The sequence below is a fragment of the Macrobrachium rosenbergii genome, chromosome 29 (assembly GCF_040412425.1).
Source record: "Macrobrachium rosenbergii isolate ZJJX-2024 chromosome 29, ASM4041242v1, whole genome shotgun sequence".
Classification (NCBI taxonomy): Eukaryota; Metazoa; Arthropoda; class Malacostraca; order Decapoda; family Palaemonidae; genus Macrobrachium; species Macrobrachium rosenbergii.
The window spans coordinates 2135757-2145465 of NC_089769.1; positions in this window are offsets into that span (position 1 = coordinate 2135757).

A 9709-nucleotide genomic window follows, 5' to 3' on the forward strand; every position below is an offset into this window, starting at 1 on the left:
TATTTTTTTTACTTACGTGTATTTCGAATAGATTGACGCCATATAATACATCCTTTATGCTTCGATTCTATTTTCATAATTCATTTAGTTTTATACTTCATAACTTATTTATTTTTATCATTTGTTTATCTTTATATATTGGGACGCGAAGAAGAGAATTCCCACGAACGTCAATTGGGGCTAATATTAGACTAATAGATTTTAATCACTGTAATATCGGATGATTAAACAAATTACCATATCAGGGCCAGGAATATATTTCAGTTCGGACTGATTAATTTTTTTTTTAAGTTTCTGAATTTAAATTGGGACAATCTGGATCACTCTAAGTGTAGGGGTTTTAGCCTTTTAATAAGAGATAAAAAGAGAGACCTAACAATTTATTTCTTGTGGAGTTTCTTCTGCTCTGTTAAACATATGACAATAATTAATATCAGAATAAATTGAATTACTTTAGTTATAGACTTTTTTTAACTGTTTTAATGGCCACTCAAATAAAGTATACTAACATCGAATTTTATATAACTGTATTTAATATTAGAAATTGCCTCATTAATTTAATAATCTTCATTACGGAATTCAATTACCTGCTTTATACAGCACTCGTATAAACGATACTAACGTTGAATTCACCATTCCTAAATATTCCCTCTTCTAATCGTCATTGCTACAAAGAATCAACCAAAAATGTACTGAGCATTATCGAATACCATACTCCTTTATGTCAGAGAAAGATAAAAAGAGGATCCGGGATTTATGACACATTTTGGTGGGTAATTTGTCATATCTCGTATCCATACGGGAAGCGTAAAATGTATTGAATCTTCGAGAACATTTATTGGGGCTTCAGCATTTTTGCATTTTTTCCACGCGTGTCAAATATAAATGCTAGAATATGTGGCAGAATTCTTTGACAATTCCTCATATTTCCGTTTCCTAATATATGAATATGTGGCTGGCATTGCAAGGGTATCACACTTATTTTTGAAATACGCATTCCTTTTATTTTTTAGAAACGCCATGATAGAATTTACGTGCAGTATGTTTGGATATTCCGTATACAGTAAGTTTTGTATCTTTAGCTTGAAAATACAAATGTAAAGACCGTGGCTTTTACTTTTCTGTAAAAGAGAACTATTGTGACGGCTTTGTCTGTCCGTCCGCACTTTTTCTGTCCGCCCTCAGATCTTAAAAACTACTTAGGATAGAGGGCTGCAAATTGGTATGTTGATCATCCACCCTCCAATCATCAAGCATAACAAATTGCAGCCTTCTAGCCTCAGTAGGTTTTGTTTCATTTAAGGTTAAAGTTAGCCATGATCGTGCGTCTGGCACCGCTACAGGTGCCAACAACACAAGCCACCACTTCGCAGTGGCTGACAGTTTCATGGGCCGCGGTTGAGAGTTTCATGGGGCGTGGCTGAAAGTTTCGTACTGCATTATACGCTGTACAGAAAACTCGATTGCGCCGAAGAAACTTCGGAGCATCTTTTGCTTGTCTATATCTGTCTATCTCTCTTTCCAAATGTATATTCGGAATAAAACCATATATAGAAATATATATATATATATATATATATATATATATATATATATATAGAGAGAGAGAGAGAGAGAGAGAGAGAGAGAGAGAGAGAGAGAGAGAGAGAGAGAGAGAGATTCAGTTCATTGGCTTCCATATCTAGTTATTTTTGCATTCCCCTCAATAATTGCTTTCACTGAAGCTGAATAAATATTTGTGAGGAGACATCACAAGAATTATAACACAGGGAAAAGATACACCTTATTCTCAGAATTAAAATATATTACAAGTAAAAAATGAGCCGAAGTCTCTCGGCGCAATCGAATTTTCTGTACATCGTATAATCAAGGCCACCGAAAATAGATCTATCTTTTGGTGGTCTCTGTATAATGCTGTATGAGCCGCGGCCCATGACACTTTAACTAACAACGGCCCGGTGGTGGCCTGGCTTATATCGTTGCATCGTCGCCAGACGGACGATTATGGCTAAATTTAACCTTAAATAAAGTAAAAACTATTGAGGCTAGAGGGCAGAAATTTGCTGTTTGATGAATGGGAGGTGGATGAACAACATATCAATTTGCAGCCCTCTAGCCTCAGTAGTTTTTAAGATCTGAGGGCGGACAGAAAAAGAGCTGGCAGAAAAAAAAAATTCAGGTGGACAGACAAAACCGGCACAATAGTTTTCTTTTACAGAAAACTAAAAACCAAGAAAGTTTGAAAGTCGACCAGATCATGTTAACCCGTTAAGAATAAATACACACATTTAAACTTCAAAAGCATTTTGTTTTTGTTCATGTCCTGCGTAAACGGAGTTTCTCTCTCGAGTTTCCTTGCGTCCCAAAACTCATCTCCTTTGAGGAATGTCACTACGACGTTGTTCAAATTCTTTTGGGGTCTTTTAATTCCTGAAAATTCCGCCCCGGGTCAATCGTTCAGGCAGAATGACCAAAAAGACATGTCGCCCCCAAAAAATAAAATGAATTGCGAGCAACCAGATAATTACTATTATCTTTTAGTATTTATCAAGAATAATGGTGAGTTTTATTACAGAAATTAATTATGCAATTGATGCTCACAGATGATGAACTTGATTTTTTAGGTCTAGGAAAAATATTGTAAAGCTAAAACAAGATATTTCACTAAAATTGCGTATGAATTTGTCTAACAGTTCACAAGACTTCTGATATGCCTCCTGGGAATGTCCGTAAAATATCTAAATAGGATATTTATTTATTTATTTATTTATTTATTTACTTATTTATTTATTTATTTATTTATTTATTTATTTATTTATTTGTTTGTTTGTTTATTTCTTTATATATTTATCTATGGATGGCTATAACTCAAGATAGAGTTGATTAGATTGTTTTAAGAGACGCAACCTTCTATCACATTTGAATCCACGACATTTTTATCTTATTCAGGTAAATTGCACATCGAAATGACGTTAATTTCTACAAATTAATATTCTTCCGACATTTCAGGGACCTGAAAACAATAATTATAATTCAAATTATCGACGTTTTATTTTGTTCTTTCTGTTCATCAAACTAAAAACTAACGAAATCTACCGGATTTTGATTCTTAACATAAATATATTTTTCTATAAAACTTCAGTGAATAAAATCAAATGTCATTACTCGAAGTAAAACATTTTGTGATGAAAACTGGAATTAGAAATTGAGAAAGAACCAAAGATTAAAATACGATCGAATTACATCACTCAAAGTAAAACATTTTGCGATGAAAACTGGAATTAGAAATTAGAAGAGAACGAAAGATTAAAACATTATTGAATGAAGTCGTTCATATCAAATGAAAAAGAAAAAAAGAAATTAAATTCTCGCTGGAATGGAAAGAGAACGAGCGGCCAAGACACGTAAAGATAATCTCGGTCAGTAGCAATCAGTCTCCAAAAGGAGAGAGAGAGAGAAAAAAAAAGATTCTTTTAGAAGCCGCTCTCCATTTCTTCTTCTTCTTCTTCTTCTTCTTCTTCTTCTTCTTCTTCTTCTTCTTCTTCTTCTTCTTCTTCTTCTTCGTCCTGTCGTCTGAAAAGGAGTCTTGATTAATTTTCAAAGGACAGAACATACAAAAAAAAAAAAAAATAAAATAAAATAAAAAAAAAATGCGCCGAAGTTTTTCTGTGCAACCGAGTTGTCTGTACAGCGTATAATCAAGGCCACCGAAAACAGATCTATCTTTCGGTGGTCTCGGCATAATGTTGTAAGAGCCGCGGCCCATGGAACTCTCAGCCAGCCGTGATGGCCTGTGTTTTTGCGTTGCCAGAAGCACGATCATGACTAACTTTAACCTAAATAAAATCAAAACCACTGAGGCTAGAGGGCTGCAATTTGGTATGTTTGATGATTGGAGGGTTGATGATCAACATAGCAATTTGCAGACCTCTAGCCTCAGTAGTTTTTAAGATCTGAGGCCGGACAAAAAAAGTGCTGACTGACAGACAAAGCCATCTCTATAGTCTTCTTTTACAGAAAACAAAAAGAGAGGAAAATAACATAAAAGATAGATTTTAAAAATCACATAGTTTTCAATGTTGGGAAAAGAATAATTAAAACGACTCATACATTACAGTGTTCCAACTAAATGAGACCTCAGCCTCTTTGTGTCCGAAGGAAGTTGATTCCATAGTCAATTAAACCAGGTGAACTAAATAACTATATATATATATATATATATATATATATATATATATATATATATATATATATATATATATATATATATATATATATATATATATATATATATATATATATATATATATATATATATATATATATATATATATATATATATATATATATATATATATTTCTTTCCCAAACATGCTAAAAGAATACTAGCAAGTTATTGTCCTTATTAATATTCTATTAGCGAGGCTTTTATATTATATATATATATATATATATATATATATATATATATATATATATATATATATATATATATATATATATAATTAATTTATTGTGTTAGCAAATTAATTTATTGTGGTTACGAGACACACTTTACTAACCAAGCTATACCGGTTAGATAAGTCACCTTGGCTTAACAGACTGCGAAATCCACTTGCTTTGGACACGAAAAGTTTGAGGTCTCAATTAGTTGGAATACCCAGACGGACGAATCGTCCTAATGACGGGATTTTAAAATTTGAGAGAGCTGAATTGAAATTGATTCAGGTTGTTAGCAACGAAAAGAATGATAATAATTAAGCTGATTAGCAACGAAAAACATTATAATAATTCAGCTGGTTAGCAACGGAAAACAATAATAATCCCGCTGGTTAGCAACGAAAAAAATTGTAATAATTCAGCTGGTTAACAACGAAAAAAAATTTTAATACTTCAGCTGGTTAGCAACGAAAAAAAATTGTAATAATTTAGCTGGTTAGCAGCTAAAAACATTATAATGTTTCAGCTGGTTACAACGAAAAAAAATTATAATAATTCAGCTGGTTAGCAACGAAAAAATTTATAATAATTCAGCTGGATAGCGACGAAAATAATTATAATAATTCAGCTGGTTAGCAACGAAAAAATTCAGCTGGTTAGCAACGAACAAAATACAGAAATTCAACTCCAAGTCGTGCTTTCAATAAAAGTGGAATTGTTTTACTTTTGTTCCACTTCGAAAAGCACATGATTTTTTCGTCTGCTTGCACAACGTATGGTTAATCTATTATGATCGCGGATTACCTTAACAAAGGCTTTCAATAAATATAACTTTGAATCACTTCACGCTTTCATGTTTTCCAAACTGACGAATCATTTTTATGACGCAAACCCTCTGTGTGTCCAAACCATTAGGTTTCGAACTGATTTTCCCTTTGAAATAGATAAAAGGAAATAATTCCCTTTACGTCAGAGGAAGCCTTCAGTAGAATATTTATCGAGAAATGGACAGATTATAAAACTGATAGAAAATAACGCAATTTAGTCGTCAGTGTTTCATAACAAAGCATCAAACGAAAGCGAATCCAAAAAACCAATATGACTGTTTCAAATGAAAATGCAGTTTTCCTGTTAATCTAACGCAGAGAATAATATACAAGAGTGGTACTTTCAAAGCCATGCAATTAAAGTTTTTTCTTACAAAACAACAGTAGGGTTTAACAAAAAAAGAAAAAATACTCCTTTGCACTGAGTTAACCCATCAATTATAAATAGCATTATAAATATGTATATATGTATGTATATATATATATATATATATATATATATATATATATATATATATATATATATATATATATATATATAAATCTAACTTAGAAAACATGTACAAAAGTTGTACATACAAAACCATGCAATTAAAGTTTGTTTTTCTTGGGGAAATGGTAGTACTTATTAAAAGAAACTAAAGATATTATTTTGCAGAGCGTTAAACCCATCAATCATACAAGAAGAAATGTGTATGTATATAAGTATATGTGTATGAACATGAATATATATATATATATATATATATATATATATATATATATATATATATATATATATATATATATATAATATATATATATATATATATATATATATATATATATATATATATATACAAAGGGTGCTTTGCTCTTGGCTTGCAATATCAGTTACATTTTTTACTAAGAAATTGATTCGTGAATCCCTTTAATTTCTGAAATACAGATAATTTTTTTGTGTAATAAATCATTCAAGATTTGATGATATCAGTATGACCTTGAGTTATTTCTACAAAAACGTCATTTAGTATTTCTGCCTCAGTGAATACCAGCATCATTTCCTAAATAATTGACTAAAAAATAGTGTATTTTTCTATATATTTTTAGAAAATCTCTTGTTTCTTATTTATCATCCTTTTTTTCTTTCCCACTCTCTTTTTCCCCAAAACTATCTTCTGCTATCAGTCTCGTCGGAATTCTTGCATTCTTTCCTGGCGTCCTTCCAGCAATGCCATCCAGGAGGCAGACGGAAGGAAGAGGAAGACTTCCCTCCTCTTCCTCCTCCTCCTCCTCCTCCTCCTCCTCCTTACTGGCCATAATGCCTTTGGAGTCTCTTACTCCTCAGCTCAAATCGCTGCTTTCATCACCTTAAATACTCGAGATTTCTGGCCCTCCAGAAAGATCCTGAGATATTGTCTTGGATGGAGGTGGGATTCCTCACCATTTATGCTGTTCGTTGCTAACCAGCTGAATTTATATAATTTTTTTTTTTTCGTTGCTAGCCAGCTGAATTTTTTTTTGTGTGTTGCTAACCAGCTGATTTTTTTTTTTTTTTTTTTTTTTTCAGCTGATTTTTTTTTTTCGCTGCTAACCAGCTGAATTTTATGTGTTTTTTTTTTGCGGACTACCTGAATTATTACACTTTTTTCGCTGCTAATGGGCTGAATTATTATGGTTTTTCAGTTGATAACCAAATGAATTATTTTTTTTCTAAACAGCTGAATTATTACAAGTTTTCTCGCTGCTAACCAGATGAATTTTTATATATTTTTTTCGTTGTTAACCAGTTGAATTTCTGTACTTTGTTTCGTTGTTAACAAACTGAACTTTTTCGTTGCTAACCAGCTGAATTATTATAATTTTTTCTTTGCTAACCAGCTGAATTATTATATTTTTTCGTTGCTAACCAGCTGAATTTTTTATATTTTTTTTTTGTTGCCAAGAGTTGAATTTATACATTTTATTCGCTGCAAACTAGCTGAATTTTCATAAATTTTTTTTCGTTGCTAACCAGCTGAATTATATTTTTTTAGTTGCTAGCCAGCTGAATCATTATAAATTTTTCTACAATAAGGGAGTGGTTGTAATTTTTCTTCATTTTTGAGTTTGGAATTCAGATATATTTTTTGCATAACATGGTTTTTGGAATTGAAATTTATCTTTTGTTCATTATTCTCTCTCTCTCTCTCTCTCTCTCTCTCTCTCTCTCTCTCTCTCTCTCTCTCTCTCTCTCTCTCTCTCCTTCAAGCTTTTTTACTCTTCCTAGTGCTCGCATCTCAACCGAATGTTATTTTTCCTACCAAATTCTGCTGTCCATACCTTCTTTTCCCTGACTTACCTTAGCAAGTGCCCTTCTGCGTACTCTCTCTCTCTCTCTCTCTCTCTCTCTCTCTCTCTCTCTCTCTCTCTCTCTCTCTCTCTCTCTCTCTCTCTCTCTCTCTCTCTCTCTCTCTCTCTCCTTCAAGCCTTTTCCCTCCTCCAAGTTCTTGTATCTTCTCCTGAAGGATTTTTTTTAGTTCCCCTACCTTGTTTTAATATGTTCCCTATCTCTATTTATTCCTTCTTAGGAACTGCTCATTTGAATGTCCCCAACTAATTACTCCCACAATTCACAATCCATCAATCATTAATGACTAGCTTAATGGTGAAACACATCCCTCTTTTCCTTTCCTTCTGTCCGTCTAATTCTCTTTGAGCCGTAGATGCATCCGTATTCAACTCCTTTTCCTAATACACATTTCCAAGTCCATTCTCGTAAGGTTTAGCCTCGTCCATCCCTCGATCACAGTCTATTTCCCAAAGCTTCTTCTTCCCGTCATAAAATATGATCTTATGCCTTTGGGATTCTCAGAATTGCAGGGTTTCACGTTTTAATCATCCTTTCAAGTCTCTCGCTTCATTAGTAGCCGTGTGTTCATTTCGGATGAATTTTTTGGGGACTGGTGTCTCTTGCACACTTTTGATGTTGAAGAGGCTCGCCTTTCCATTTTCTGTGGAACTCATGATTATCCCTATGCAAAACATAGTCATACTATCTCAACTGTTTAATAATAATAATAATAATAATAATAATAATAATAATAATAATAATAATAATAATAATAATAATAATAATAATAATAATAATAATAATAATAATAATAATAATAATAATAATAATAATAATAATAATAATAATAATAATAATAATAATAATAATAATAATACTGTAGTTTATGGTGTCGCGTTTAAACATCATATTTATTTGAAAACATTTTAGCTTACCATTTCAATTTTTACCAGCTAACTTAAGCTTAAACTTAATTGTTGACATTTCAGTTCTATTGCCTTAAGTTTATAAATACATATATATATATATATATATATATATATATATATATATATATATATATATATATATATATATATATATATATCCCAGCTATCTAAAAATAACCACCAAGTCTGCTTCCTTTTTCAGTGATTGATTACCGGAAGTATATATATACCCTAGAACGCCCTAACCCTAACGGAGCGTGTCCTGATCCTTTTGGTAAACAAGTGACTGTAAACACATCACTTCTCAGTTTACCCTTCCAGTGACATGCGATTCCATCTGCTTGATGTAGCTACTGAAAGACGTTCGAAATCATTTCAACACTGAGTTAGTACGCTACCTAAATACTCTTGGTTTCTGAGCCAAACTCCAAGGAAGTCTTTGTGGCCACCTATGGCTTGTACTTTATTATTATTATTATTATTATTATTATTATTATTATTATTATTATTATTATTATTATTATTATTATTCAGAAGATAAATTGTTGTTATTATTATTAAGAAGATAAACTCCTATTCATTTGGAACAAGCCAAAGAAAATGATGTTCATTTAAAAGAAGTTACAAAAGTTGATAGGAAATACAGAAAGAAGAGATCAGTTATTATACAAGACGAAAAGATAAATAAATAAATTGATAAATAAAGAAAAAATTCAAAAATACATAAGATCTAAATAAATTATAAACATAAATAGAAAAATAAATAAATTAGTTGCCTTTAAAGGGTTCCTTCACGATTAGCCTGAGTGACTGCATCATAATTCACATCCAGTCTGATGCTTCTTTAAAGAAAATAAAAGACTGTTTCTGACTATTGATAAAATATTATCGACTTTCTAAAGTTTATGATGTGGATGGTTTAACAACCATTGTCGTTTCTTTAAATGAATCTATTCCTAGTGGATTATTATTATTATTATTATTATTATTATTATTATTATTATTATTATTATTATTATTATTATTATTAGTAGTAGTAGTAGTAGTAGTAGTAGTAGTAGTAGTAGTAGTAGTAGTAGTAGTAGTAGTAGTAGCACTCTTTTTATCACGCCCACCAATTCCTCTAAATTGTGATTAATCTTCTATTCAGTAGTTTCTACTATTGCTTGTATAAACAACCTTCATTAGTTTACATTTGAGAG